General features: G+C 40.1%; 1 protein-coding gene across 1 annotated transcript in view; it reads left to right on the top strand.

Moving 5' to 3' along the window:
• The window catches only part of LOC109980080 (uncharacterized), a 219568-nt gene that overhangs the window by 166297 nt on the left and 37606 nt on the right, over positions 1–15665 (top strand). The window lies entirely within an intron of this gene.

Genomic DNA, 15665 nt, shown 5'->3' on the forward strand with positions numbered 1-15665 from the left:
GCAACGCATGCTCTGCTTCCTCAGAAGTTCACAGGACAACTTGGGTGAAATATCTCTTGATTTTTAAACTAAATATTTCAAAAATGATGGCAGATTTTCCAGCAGCTTCCAGGCTAGGTGACCCTTAAACTCCTGTCAATGCTTTATATATTACTGCACAGCTGGGCATCTTGGACACACTTTTTATGACGGTTTAGACTGCATTATCAATTATATACGTTGTTTTCTATCAGGAACAATTTTGGCTGGTGTGGATACCCTCTATTCATGTTCCACAGTAAAGTTAGTTTAATGTTGTAGGGCTGTCACCATTAACTAGTAAATTGTGATTAATTAAGGTTTGAAATGAATGCATCATTATGTTTTTCAAAGCACATGCTATTTGTCCCTTCAGGCTCCCCGTAGATAGTCGTCCTCAGTGTCTCCCTGTAGTCTCAGTGATGTAAAAGAAGGACACTGCTGCATCTTTGAATGTCTCATTTCACTTTAACAAACTCTCAGACAGCTCAGCTGACAAGTCCAAAGTAATATCTACCTTATGACATCACACATTGACCTCATGACATCACACATTGACCTCATGACATCACACATTGACCTTATGACATCACACATTGACCTTTGTTGCCATTCCTTTGAGCAGTTTGACGTCAGTTTGGGATCCCTAACCACTTACTGTTTCCGTGCTTAAGTTCATGTTGTAACCTTCCATCTACCAGAAGGGCCTTACTGTATTTCAAAACAAAAGGATTGAATTCAACCAGCAAGTAGAGTATTCTCAGCTAAAGAGAGTACAAAAATTCAAAATAAAAGTTAGCATTTTTTGTAAATGCGAAAATGGAATTTTGAACATGTGTTTAAAAATGCGATTAATCCCAATTAACTATTGAAATGTTTTGATTAATAAATGTAATCATTTAAAATACACTATTTATAAAAATATGAATAGTGTAAATAATTTTCCCTCTTTTTTGAGGTAACTGGAGTGACAGTCTCACAGGATATCTACCAGGACTAATTGGCTAGTTTCATTCATTTTATTCATTTAGCATTCGATGTAATTAAACATAATCAAATAACAGAAGCTCAAATGTATTTATGAAGGTAAAATGTGGAGAAAAAAACTCTACTAAGGATTAATGAGCACTTTACTATAGCTGTTACACTCTGGATTACAGATCTTATCATCCAGATGTGAGAAAACTTGTTAGACACAAACCACACATCCTCATGACTATTATTTTATATTTTTCACAATACTGTTTACAGTGTAAACCTTAGCTATGTAGCCTGTCAGTAACCATCACATGAACACAGACAGTGCAACATAGCTAAATATAATAAATGTTTAACCATAACTGATTCACCACTTCTACTTGGTGTGAAGAAAAACGTCAACAGAAGATGCTAACTCCTCGACGAACCTTCAACGTTTCCGGCAAACGGCTCATTCCTCTCGTCCCGACGATATTAAAACTTAGGAATGTGTTTTTCTTCTTCTCTTACAGAAGAGATGCTATGCTTCCATCTGGTAGATAACGACCTGTTCAGTCTTGCTACATTGTTTACAGTCCGACAAGAAACTTATGATACGATAATGGAGACGGACTTCCACAGATGATGTCAAAGAGTGGATTGTTTGCTGCGCTTTGTCTACAGATATGATTTTATGGAGATTAATGACGCTAAATCATTTTCATTGTCTTTTTTATATAGGATCTGTAAATCAAGATCATGTTATTGGACATCATCCACCATGTGGTCATACATACAATTATTTATTCAATCCATTCTTGCTCTGTTCACCAAAGTGCTTTACAGCCCACACAGAAATACTGTTTGCAAATAAGAGAAGGAAATGACCTTGCCCTTTCTCTGGAATTTATCTGGCTAAGTAGCACCTACTCAACAAATTTCTTCTTTAACAGGCTGTTACATCGAGAAATTAAAGTCGAATATTAACGATCAGAGCATAAGAGTTAAAAAATGAATAATGTAATTTTTGTTATAAAACCACTAGAGTGCTGTCAGTGACAGTTATTTAAGGTTGACCTTCAGATCTTCTGCTCTCATTGATCTAAACTCATTTAGGCAAAGCACTCTGATGAAGTTTTTGCATTTAGTCAAACAGGTTTCAGTTCCTCTGCAGCTGGTTTCCACTAAAGGCTGTGGGAGTTTCTCTAAATGTCTTTGTGCTCAAACACCTGCGAACACTGAAACAAAACTATCAGAATCCAGAGTGTCAATGCAAATCTGCAGCGTTAGGCTTTCTACACGACCACAGCTGCACTCACTGGACAACGAGTACAAACAGGAGGAACACAAAAGCTTATAAATATTCTGCTTCTATAACACAAAACGTTAAAATCACTCATAGGTTGTAACTTATTCATGACTATGCTGCTAACAGTTCATGAATAAAGTTCATATCAATTCAGCTGGCAGTTAAACAGTTAGCAAGACATGGAAAGTATTTTTCAGAAAACATAATTTTCTTGATTTGAAAAAACAACAACAAAGAAACTCAGCATGACTCCATGGTTGTGTTGAGATAAATAAATTGCACCCAAAAGCATGTTTAACAAAAAAAAATTCACACTAATTGCAGGCACAGTGTAAGAGCTAAAACTGGGGGTCTCTTGTACGACCATTTACTGCAGTGCTTTATGTTGACTGTGGGTGTCGCTGTAAGACTTCTGCTCAGGTATGCATATTAGAAAGAGTCAGGTGTGTGATCCAGGAAGGTTTCTGAACGTGAGGTTTGCTGTTACTGTGAGTTTGGGGAAGTTTGTTTGGCTCAGTGATGGACTTTAATTCACATTGTTGCATGTTTGGATCAATGAACTGTTCTAACCACAACACGGTGTGGCTGTCAGTCATTTGTAAAGGTTGAGTGCAAACTAAGGAAAAGCGTGTCAGCCAGGTCACTCCTTGATCAAGCATCTCAACAACTCAGTACTAGACTGACCTCCTTTACACACAGCGTTAAGTTCAAACTATATAAAATGGAAAATATTGACTTCAAAACTTCAAACCTACATCACTAATCTGTTTTAGAAAACAGAGAAATAACAGCATCTTGTTCTGGTGGGTTTTATGGCAGTAATGGAATCGTTAAGTGCTGCATTACCGCCATCTACTGGACAGAGTGAGTGCTTCCTTTTAATGTCCATTCTATAACTCGGACACAACTGAGTTTGCACAAGTCCTTCCCTCAGTGTGAAATCAAGTTTGTCTCCATCTTCCGGAAACCTTTTGGCACTATCCGGCATCATCTTAATACGTTCTGACTTACAACAGTGATACCCGCAGCACAATTTAACCTGACAACAAAAAAGAGAAAAAGAAAAAGAGAGCAGTATCAGAAAAAAAGTTCAAATGTTGGTGTTTGTGTAAAGAAAGCGACTTATTTCTCAAATTTTCTCTGAGGAGGAGTCAATGCAAATCTCTGATGTGTTCCTCCTCTACTTATGTGAGTGCAGAGAGGACGACAGAGAACAGTGGACACACAGTTGAACATGATGGACTATAGGACAGGACTGCTGCTTTTTACTGTCTGCTGGGCAGGTGATGATCATCACTCATCTTTACTCTAAAAAGTCTTCTGAAAGTGTCACATCTGATGGTTTTCTTTTCTGTCTCTTCAGGTGTTGATGGTCAGACTCTGACAGAATCTGAAGCAGTGGTTAAAAGGCCTGGAGAATCCCACAGACTGACCTGTTCAGCCTCTGGATTCACATTCAGCAGCTACTATATGAGCTGGGTCAGACAGGCTCCTGGAAAAGGACTAGAGTGGATCGCCTGGGTTGAGAATGATAATGACGAAAAATACTACTCTCAGTCAGTTACAGGCCGGTTCACCATCTCCAGAGACTCTCCAGTTTCTGCTGTTTATTTTTGTGCCAGAGACCCACAGTGACACAGGAGGAAGTATCGCTGTACAAAAACTTAACGTGTCAAACAGTACTCTCTCTGTGTTTTTTATTCATAGAATAAGCTTCAGTTTGATGTGAAAAAAATAATGCATCTCTGGTATTCTTCCACATGTTCTTCAAGTAGTATGATAACATCAAATATTTAGTGGTTCTGACTATAAATGTGAATCTGCTTCTTTGAAGCAGCTTGTCCTTGTATCTTTTAACTCAGGGAATGTGTCTGTCTCTCCTTGATTGATAAAAATGGAGATTTTAACACCTATTAAAATTATGTATTCAAGAGATGTTTGAAATATCTACGCTCTGAGGATTTTCATTTTCTGCGCACACACTGAAAACAAAATGGTGATAATAGACCATGTTTACACAACAATGATTTCATTTTAGTAATAATTACCAAAGACACCAGCCTGGTAAAAACATTTTTTTAAATCACTTCTGCAAACCCGAAGCACACCATAAATGATGAGGCACCACTCACAGAGAGTGTTATGCGTATAGGGAGGGGTGGGTCAGAGTAACTCTGCTGCAGAATGAGTATGTTTAGACGACCTGCAGAAAAGATCATGTTGGGGCTTTAAGCAGTGATGCAACCAAAAGGTCAAATAGACTGCTGTGTATTACTGTGTGAGATTTACCCACTGATAAAAGAGGCCAGAAGAAAAATAAAACCTGACGAAATGCATTTTTACAAAGGCCAACAGAGGGCGATAAAAGATCAAACATATAATGGCAGAGCATTGTGACAAAGTCTCTTAAAGCTCAATCACAAGAAGGAAACATTCAGCAGCAGTTGATTCGGTGGGTTCAGCCTCACTGTTGGTTTTAAATCATAGAGACAATAATAAAAAGCTTTGTGACCTGCAGGCTGTCACTTCATTGAAGCTGGTGACGTCTAAAGTTGTGTTTCTCTCTCGTCAGAATTTAGCCGACAGTAAAACTACTTTGTGACATTAAATAGGGAAAAAAAGGAAGAGGAGTAAACGTCGGGACACTGGCAGACATGATGGTGATGAACGCTGGTTGGAGGGCCCAACAATACTTTTTTACCTATAGGGCCCCAACAGACTCTTGAATCCCCACTGAATATAGGTCATCTTTCATGTTAGAACAATAATACTGACTTTTTCAACCTCATGCACACTTTAATTCAGATCATGCAAATCAGACTCAAAAGGGAAAAGCCATCTAACATTTAATTTCCAGTTCAAACAGACAAAAACTGAGACCCAAGTTAATTCAGTCCATGTGAGGAGGAGTCAATGCAAATCTCTGATGTGTTCCTCCTCTACTTATGTGAGTGCAGAGAGGACGACAGAGAACAGTGGACACACAGTTGAACATGATGGACTATAGGACAGGACTGCTGCTTTTCACTGTCTGCTGGGCAGGTGATGATCATCAAAGTCTTAGTTTTCTCTTGTTGTTTGCCAACTATGTTCAATTGACTTTTTTAAATGTCTTTACAGGTGTTGATGGTCAGACTCTGACAGAATCTGAAGCAGTGGTTAAAAGGCCTGGAGAATCCCACAGACTGACCTGTTCAGCCTCTGGATTCACATTCAGCAGCTACCATATGAACTGGGTCAGACAGGCTCCTGGAAAAGGACTGGAGTGGATCGCCTGGGTTGAGAATGATAATGACAGAAAATACTACTCTCAGTCAGTTACAGGCCGGTTCAACGCCTCCAGAGACAACAGCAGACAGCAGGTGTATCTGCAGATGAACAGTCTGAAGACTGAAGACACTGCAGTGTATTACTGTGCCAGAGACCCACAGTGACACAATCCATCAGTAGAGCTGAACAAAAACCCCTCAGAGCCTGAACACCAGTAACATGAAGCCACCAGAGGAGGAGCCCTCACACCAATAATGATTAACACCAAGCACTGAACCAGGGGAACAGAGCCTTTTCCATTGCTGCCCCTCTCCCTCTGGATCTCTCTCCCCAAACACACCTGAGACTTTACGGACCTGCCACAATTCAAATCACTGATAGAAACATTATAAACACTGCTTTAGATTGCTAATGTTTCTTTTTGTACCATTGTTTAAAAGTGTTTTTCTTTAAATGCGACTCTGTAAATCAAATAAATCAAATGTATCAAAATAATTTTTATACATATTAAACACCAGTTCACTTTTACAGTAAGGAGAAAAAACAGCTGTAAGACATTATGAAAATACTTTTGTATTAAACAGAATAACTCAGAATTATCAGGATCACATTCACATTAGTAACTGAACCAGAGGTCTTTAGCTTCCTCTATGGTGATCTTATTCAATCAAACTTTTAGAAAATGAGATTTTAATACCACTGTTGTTCTCTGATACCCTGAGCCCATGTGACAAAATCCTCCATGAATGTTGAGAACAGAAGACACCATCAAAGAACATGATGGGGATTAACTTCCTGTTAGATGTGAATATTTTTGGTACATGTGATCACGGATGTTACTTTATGTTCAATAACTGTCAAAAAGTGGAGCTGTGTGTTATTCTGCTTTGTGTTCTTACTGATTGGCTGCCTGAGTTGATGAACCGAAAAAAATAAACTAATGATTAATAACTTGAAAGGACACTTGTGTTTAGAATTTAATTCCAAAAGTAAAGAAGTGATATCCAAATAAAATGATTTTCTTATCTCTCTGAGGAGGAGTCAATGCAAATCTCTGATGTGTTCCTCCTCTACTTATGTGAGTGCAGAGAGGACGACAGAGAACAGTGGACACACAGTTGAACATGATGGACTATAGGACAGGACTGCTGCTTTTTACTGTCTGCTGGGCAGGTGATGATCATCACTCATCTTTACTCTAAAAAGTGTTCTGAAAGTGTCACATCTGATGGTGATGATCATCAAAGTCTTAGTTTTCTCTTGATGTGTGCCAACTATGTTCAATTGACTTTTATAAATGTCTTTACAGGTGTTGATGGTCAGACTCTGACAGAATCTGAAGCAGTGGTTAAAAGGCCTGGAGAATCCCACAGACTGACCTGTTCAGCCTCTGGATTGACATTCAGCAGCTACTATATGGCTTGGGTCAGACAGGCTCCTGGAAAAGGACTGGAGTGGATTGCTTATATAAGCACATCCAGTTCTTATATCTATTACTCCTCGTCAGTCCGGGGCAGATTCATCATCTCCAGAGATGACTCCAACAGTAAACTCTATCTTCAGATGAACAGTCTGCAGACTGCAGACACTGCAGTGTATTACTGTGCCAGAGAGACACAGTGAGAGACAAGAGCAGGAGAGTCGTACAAAAACTACTTCCTCTATTTATCACCATCACGGGGAACTTTCATATTTATCAGCATTGATACTGTTATCTACTGGAAGAGATGAAAATTCAGTTTCAACCTTCATAATTAAAACTTTTTTACTTGGTACTAATGTTTGCAGACTTTGCAAAACACTACTTCTGTTTTTAGACAATGCAGCGGATTACATTCTTTGTATCTGTTTGGAGAAACTGTGTCTACATTTGGTTTGAACTCCAAGCATACAGTAGAGATCAACACGTGGACGAAACATGTAAAGATTTAAAATATTCCACATGATATGAAGATAGTACACCAACATTATTAATGAGTAATTATATGTATTTCTATATAACCCTAACCCTAACAAAACATTTTCTTGTAATGTGGTTAACTAAGTGGGCTATAATGAACTTGACTTACTTGCCTGGTGGTAATGGTAAGGTTAGCTAACATCACAGTCACTTTATATTTGTTTCAGCTTCAACTGACACTGACTATTGATTAAATATTGAATTAGAAATGATGATTAGCTGGGCCTACTAGGCAATATGGCCATAGTATAAATAGTATAATATACAGTATTTGAAAATGTATAAAAGGTAACTTTAGTGAGACTGTCAGAATGGACCTGGAGCATGTTTTTTGTTTTTTACTGTTTTAACACATGAAGCTGCTGCCATACATCCTGAATTCATGTAATACAAGGACTTATTTTTATTCATATTAGTTCTACTTCATACTTTTACTTTACTTCTTTGTATATGGAGAATATTCAGAAAGGATTGTCCATATGATAATGTTCACTGTTCAGCTGGAGCTGCTTTTGTTCTAATGTTGTTTTTTCCCTTTACAGAATCCTTGTGGCAGTTTCAGTCTGGAAGGAGAAATCAGAGGGAGGTGCAGGTCCAGGGAACAAGTTTCCCTCAGAGGACAGGTTGTTTATTCAGTTTTGAAACTATAACAGAATTTTTTTTTCACTTCTCTGTTTAAAATGTATTTACCAAAACTCTTTTATTCACTTTTTATACATTGGAAATGGCCTTTGCTAAATGTCTAAATGTAAATATTTGTGCTAGATTTTTTGCCTATTTAACCTTCATGTTCTTAAAGTGTATTTTCTTTGTTTATGTCACAGTTTAAATAAAGAAAGATGTGGTTTGAGAAGACACTTTGAAGTTTTATTGTTTGTCTTAACATTTTACGTTGCAATTTCAAAGGCACTGTTTATTTATTATTTTAAAACATGGTGTTTTATAACCTGACATGCAAGGAATCATTTATCAAATCACGAGGTTTAGAAAATAAATATATTGTGTCCACTTTGGTAGAAGGAAATTAATGTATAGCGAGGTGTAGTATTTACAATTCACAGTAAAAATCTGCAAATAAACAGTATTAAACAGTTCATTCTTTCAACAGTATTTTCCTGTTCAGGTTTAAAATCAAAATTTTTTGCTGTATTTACAAAAACGGTAGAAAACTGTAAATTTCAGCAACAGCAATATACCGTTAATTTTACTGTAACTTCCTGGCAACCCTACTGCCAGTTGTTTACCGTTTTTTAACAGGGGGAATTTCTAAGAGTGTGGATACGAGCAAATCTCAGTGACATAAATCACATATATTTGGCAGCTGTTCCGACTCCTGCATTATTGTATACATATAAAAGATAATAATAAACTTTTCCTATTATCAAGTTAATCTCTGATGGCATGATACAACTGATGACCTTTCAACTTAAAGTATCCAAGACAGAAGTCAAATGTTATTTCTCTCTGAGGAGGAGTCAATGTAAATATCTGATGTGTTCCTCCTCTACTTATGTGAGAGCAGAGAGGACGACAGAGAACAGTGGACACACAGTTGAACATGATGGACTATAGGACAGGACTGCTGCTTTTTACTGTCTGCTGGGCAGGTGATGATCATCACTCATCTTTACTCTAAAAAGTCTTCTGAAAGTGTCACATCTGGTGGTTTTCTTTTCTGTCTCTTCAGGTGTTGATGGTCAGACTCTGACAGAATCTGAAGCACTGGTTAAAAGGCCTGGAGAATCCCACAGACTGACCTGTTCAGCCTCTGGATTCACATTCAGCAGCTACTACATGGCTTGGTTTAGACAGGCTGCAGGAAAAGGACTGGAGTGGATCGCTACTATCAGTAATGATGGCAGTAGCTATATCTACTGCTCTACGTCAGTTAAAGGCCGGTTCACCGTCTCCAGAGACAACAGTAGACAGCAGCTGTATCTTCAGATGAACAGTCTGCAAGCTGAAGATTCTGCTGTTTATTACTGTGCTTGAGAGCCACAGTGACTGCAGTTTGTTGAGAAGATGTACAAAATCCTACAGGACTTGTTTTGACTTGACCGAGAGATCTACAATAAAATTATATTCTCAGTTAATGGCGTTGTCATGGCGTCGTGCTAGTGGCAGCCTGTTGCAGCAGCTCCGTTTTTTTTCTTGCGTTTTAAGTGTTTTTAAAGTGTTTTGTTACGTGTCAAGTCACCTGTCATAGCCTATGAGTTAGTCAAGATGGACACTAAGTGCCTTAGTCGAGTTTTTACCGTTTTTACCGTTTTTATATATTTTTTCGTGTCGGGACAGTATGCCAACTCATACTAAGGAGAGGAGCTAAGGAAAAGACGCCGAGGATGCAGAGCTGGTGTTATAAGGAGAGCAAGGAGGAGAAGGTTCAAGCCCTGCATCCCCTCGATTGTCATGGGGAATGTGAGGTCGCTGGTGAACAAGGTGGACGATCTCAGAGCACTCATAAGATCACAGCGTGAATACTGAGAATGCAGTTTAATGTGTTTCACCGAGACATGGATGCAGGAGAATATTCCGGACGCAAACACAACAATGAATGGATTTATGACTGTGCGGGCTGACCGGGATCACAGGCTGAGCGGTGCAAGGGTGTTTTGAGGCTACAGACTGGGATGTGCTCTGCGAACCCCATGGGAACAACATTGACTCCATGACGGACTGTATAACTGACTACATCTCCTTCTGTGTCAATAATGTGGTACCTACTAGGGAGGTGAGGTGCTTTGCAAACAATAAACCCTGGATCACCAGTGATTTAAAATGTCTGCTAAATAAAAAGAAGAAGGCATTCAGGGATGGTGACAGTGAGTTGCTGAAGAGTGTACAGAGGGAGTTGAGGGTGAGGCTGAGAGAAAACAAGGAGGCATACAGGAGGAAGCTGGAGAGCAAGCTCCAGCAGAACAATATAAGGGTTGTGTGGCACGGTATGAAAACCATAACCGGCTTCAAGGTGAAAGGAAATCAGGCAGAAGGTAGTCAGGAAAGGGCCAATGAGATGAACGTGTTCTTCAATAGGTTCAGCACGAGGCCTTTGGCTACCTCCCCGGCCCCAGATAGCCAAACAGACCCTACATCCTCCCCCCTCACAAAGGCCCCCCCCTCCCCGCAACTTATCTGGACGGCACCCACTGCCCCCCCAACATGCTCTGACCCCCACCGTGCCCCACCCCTACCCCACACTTCTCTGGCCTGTCTGTCTGTCTCCAGTAGCCAGGTGAGAATGCAGCTCGAGAGACTCGACCAGAACAAGGCAGCAGGTCCAGATGGCATCAGCCCCAGGGTTTTGAAAGCCTGCGCAGGTCAGCTATGTGGCATTCTACAGAATCTTTTCAACCTCAGCCTCAGCCAGGGGAGGGTGCCAGTGCTGTGGAAAACATCCTGCCTTGTTCCGGCCCCCAAGAAATCCTCTCCCTCTGCCCTCAATGACTACAGACCAGTTGCCCTAACATCGCACATCATGAAGGTACTTGAGAGGCTGGTCTTGGCCCACCTGAGACCACAGGTGACCAGCTACCTGGACCCATTGCAGTTTGCATTCTGCCCGAGGGTGGAGGGGGGGTCTACCTACTCCACAAAGCCCACTCTCAGACAAGTCTGATAGCACTGTGAGGATTATGTTTTTTGATTTTTCAAGTGCTTTTAACACCATACAGCCAGTACTGCTACGTGAGAAACTGGAGCTGATCCAGGTAGACACCACCACAACATCATGGATCATGGATTACCTGACTGACAGACCACAGTTTGTGAGGCTGGGGAGGTCTGTGTCTGAGCGGGCGGTCAGTGGCATAGGGACGTCGCAGGGGACTGTGCTGTCCCCTTTCCTCTTCACACTATACACCTCAGACTTCCAGTATAACTCTGAGGCTTGTCACTTATAGAAGTTCTCAGACGATACTGCAGTAGTAGGGTGTATCAGTGGTGGAGAGGAGACAGAATACAGGATGCTGGTGAATAACTTTGTTGCATGGAGTGGGAAGAACCACCTGGTGTTAAATGTAACAAAGACCAAGGAAATGGTGGTGGACTTTAGGAGGGACAGGCCTGAGCTTAGCACCATCTCTATCCTTGGGGATGAGGTGCAGGTGGTGGAGTGCTATAAATACTTGGACATGAACAATAAACTGGACTGGAAGCACCACACAGTTGCTGTCTACAAGAAGGGTCAGAGCAGACTCTACCTCTTGAGGAAGCTTAGGTCTTTTAATGTGTGTCGCAAAATGTTATCCATGTTTTATCAGACTGTTGTGGCAAGTGCCATTTTCTTTGCAGCCGTCTGTTGGGGCAGCAGCATCAGGGCTTGTGACTCTAAAAAGCTTAACAAGCTGATTAGGAGGGCTGGCTCTGTGCTGGGGACTGCTGTGGAGCCCCTGGAGGTGGTGATGGGGAGAAGGATGATACAGAAACTGTTGAACATTATGGACAATAACATGCATCCCTTACACAATCTGGTGTGTGAACAAAAGAGTGTTTTTAGTGGGAGGCTGCAAAAAGGACAGATTTAAAAATACTTTTTTACCTACTGCAATTGCACTTTATAACGACTCCCCTTTAAGTAAGGACAGAAGACATTTAAACTTTTAAACTTTAGCCTGAGTTGCATATATCAAACTGTATTGTGGGTTTTTTTTGTATGGGTGGGATATGTTTGTCTATATGTGTTGTGTTGTGTGTTTGTATGTATGCTGGCTGCTGGAACACCTAAATTTCCCTGCTGGGATGAATAAAGTATATCTTATCTTATCTTATCTTATCTTATAATAAATTGGCCCTGAAAAGCAATTTCAATGAACAACAATATTCTTTAATCATTTGACAAAAAATCCAACTTAATATATAAATCAATTCCTCAGATATCAGCAAGAGTGTGCAAAACCATTTTAAGTCATTGCCCTGACATGAATTAAATAAACACTACATGTAAAGACTTTTAACGCATTCATTTGTATATTATTTTTGATCAAAAATAAGTCACTTTGTGGGAAAACTAAATTGCACATTTTTACTGCAACTCGTTCTACTACCACTAGGCGGCAGTCAGCGTCAAGATATTCTGTTCCTAAAGGACACAAAGATTCACTTGTTGAGTTGATCTTAACTGAAAGAAACCCAGGACAGACAAGATGTTCCTTTTACTGACTCTATTATAAGTTAATAAATACAGCTTTATGTATTCATTTAGTTGTAGTACACCATCTCACCTTTTCTTACCCCAACACTCAAAGGCAAACATGCGAAATCCTGCCAAAAATACTCAAATCAAGCGAAACACTTAACGTCTCTTTTAAGTCTTTGATCTCTGAGAGTTTGATTTGTCAAACTGCATCATCTCTGACTGGCAAAATGCAAATGTGCATACTGACGCCCCTGCTCCACCCATCCTGCCAACAATATATATATATATATTTATCCTTCATCATGGCCTTCACAGTTACAGACTCAGCAAAGCTCCCACAATGATAGTTGCACAAAGTTTCCTCCTTGTTGGTCTCATTGGAGGTGAGTACAGTTATTCAGAGAAGAGGAAAGTGAGCTTTAAATGTCTGCTAGCTCCCTGTCATCTAAATCTCTGCGTCTCTTTCAGCTGCTCAAGGCCAGTCCCTCACCTCCTCAGAGCCAGTGGTCAGCAGGGCAGGAGAACCAGCCACTCTGTACTGTAATGTCAGTGGACTTGCTCTTTCTTGGCTGCACTGGATTCGTCAGAAAACGGGGAAAGGACTGGAATGGATTGGACGCATTGATAGCGGAACTGGCACGATATTTGCCCAAAATCTCCAAGGCCAGTTTTCCATCACAAAGGACACATCGAACATTGTTGTGTACTTAGAGGTGAAGAGTCTTAAACAAGAAGACTCTGCTGTTTATTTCTGTGCACGAGAGCCACAGTTACACAGCTGACGACAGAGCTGTACAAAAACTGAAAAACACTGATCGTTGACCTGGAAGAACTGAAGCATGTCAGAGGTTTGAAAACACATTTTCTTCTGAATAATGTTACGACCGTGGTCACACTGGGTGTATTTTTTACGGGTTTCTTTTGTCTTAGGTTGGTTATGTTGTTGTCTGCATGCTGTTGTTCTGTGTAAATAGGTGTGCCTCCAAGCAGAAGGCCTGAGTTTGAGTCCGGCCTTTGGCCCCTTTCCCACTTGTCATTGCCCTCTCTCTCTCTCTCCCCCCTCAATTTGTGGCTCTATCCACTGACCTGTATCTTAAATGAAGGTGAAAAATAAACATAAAAAAAAAGAGGTGAAATAAGTTGAAGTAAAAAAAACATCATGTCAACATTTTGTGTGAAAATGATTTGGATGCAAATACTGGTATGTTTTAAATTTGGTATATTAAAGGTCACTTTGATTATATGATTTAATAAAGAGAAAAATATGGACCAAAATGTCCTGTGGGAAGGAGTAAAGACAAACCTTTGTCTGTGCTGTTATGTACACATTTTGCAATGACTGTAGGGGTGACCAATCTGAAGGCACTCACTCTTGTTGCCCTGCTAAACGTTGCATGTATTATTGCTGTGAAAACCAGAGTTTGTCAATGAAAGAAATATCTTTATATAGGAGAGAAAAAAAATAAACAGGAAAAAGGAAGAGGAGTAAGCGTCGGGACACTGGCAGACATGATGGTGATGAACGCTGGTTGTAGGGCCCAACAATACTTTTTTACAACAGGCCCCAACAGACTCTTGAATCACCACTGAATATAGATCATCTTTCCTGTTAGAACAATAATACTGACTTTTTCAAACTCATGCACACTTTAATTCAGATCATGCAAATCAGACTCAAAGGGGAAAAGCCATCTAACATTTAATTTCCAGTTCAAACAGACAAAAACTGAGACCAAAGTTAATTCAGTCCATGTGAGGAGGAGTCAATGTAAAACTCTGATGTGTTCCTCCTCTACTTATGTGAGTGCAGAGAGGACGACAGAGAACAGTGGACACACAGTTGAACATGATGGACTAAAGGACAGGACTGCTGCTTTTTACTGTCTGCTGAGGAGGTGATGATCATCAAAGTCGTATTTTTCTCTTGATGTGTGCCAACTATGTTCAATTGACTTTGTTAAATGTCTTTACAGGTGTTAAAGCTCAGACTCTGACAGAATCTGAAGCAGTGCTTAAAAGGCCTGGAGAATCCCACAGACTGACCTGTTCAGCCTCTGGATTCACATTCAGCAACTACCATATGAACTGGGTCAGACAGGCTCCTGGAAAAGGACTGGAGTGGATCGCCTGGATTCAGAATAATAATGACAACAAATACTACTCTCAGTCAGTTAAAGGCCGGTTCACCATCTCCAGAGACAACAGCAGACAGCAGGTGTATCTGCAGATGAACAGTCTGATGACTGAAGATTCTGCTGTTTATTATTGTGCCAGAGAGCCACAGTGACACAGGAGGAAGTAACGCTGTACAAAAACAGTCAAAGTAGCATTTCACATTACATCAGTAACCTCACTGACTGGGATGTGTTAAGTAGCTGTACAGAATCCTTTGCTATTTATGTCCAGTGGACCTATGGAGCTTGTTCAATTCAGAATCAGGGATATAGTCCTTAACATACAGACTCAGACCAAGATGGAGTGACTGATTCCAAAACCAAAAACTGATTCGGCTACAAAGTAATGAGAAAATGATAAACCTGATGTAGGAGTTATTACTCTCTCTACATTAAATGGAGTGGTTTACTGCTCCTCTCTCTTACACTGCTAATGTCAACCAGAAGTAGATCAGCAGTTCTTCATTTCATTGAATTACATTTTAAAAGGATACTCAACAGGAATAAAGCACAGACATACTTTCCCTGTCAGAATAATTTTTAGGTTTGTAATTACCGTAGGCTTCACCACTTGAACGAAAAATCAATACCCACAAACATCCAGACCTCTTAAATCTTCACCAAGGATCCTGGAAAGGACTTTTAAACCAAACGTTAAACAACAACAAATGATTAAATAGACTAATAAAACAATAGTCTTTTCTTTCTCAATGCTGGGTCCTTAAAGCTTGAGAGGGCAGATATAGGTTTGTGTGTGAAGACATGTGCTCCCCTCTTATTGTTGTATGAACTGACAAAACTGCGTCCTGCCGACTCACTCAGCTGTGTATTACTGAGTCTGTG

This window comes from Labrus bergylta, chromosome 16 (genome assembly GCF_963930695.1).
Source record: "Labrus bergylta chromosome 16, fLabBer1.1, whole genome shotgun sequence".
In the NCBI taxonomy this organism is placed as follows: domain Eukaryota; kingdom Metazoa; phylum Chordata; class Actinopteri; order Labriformes; family Labridae; genus Labrus; species Labrus bergylta.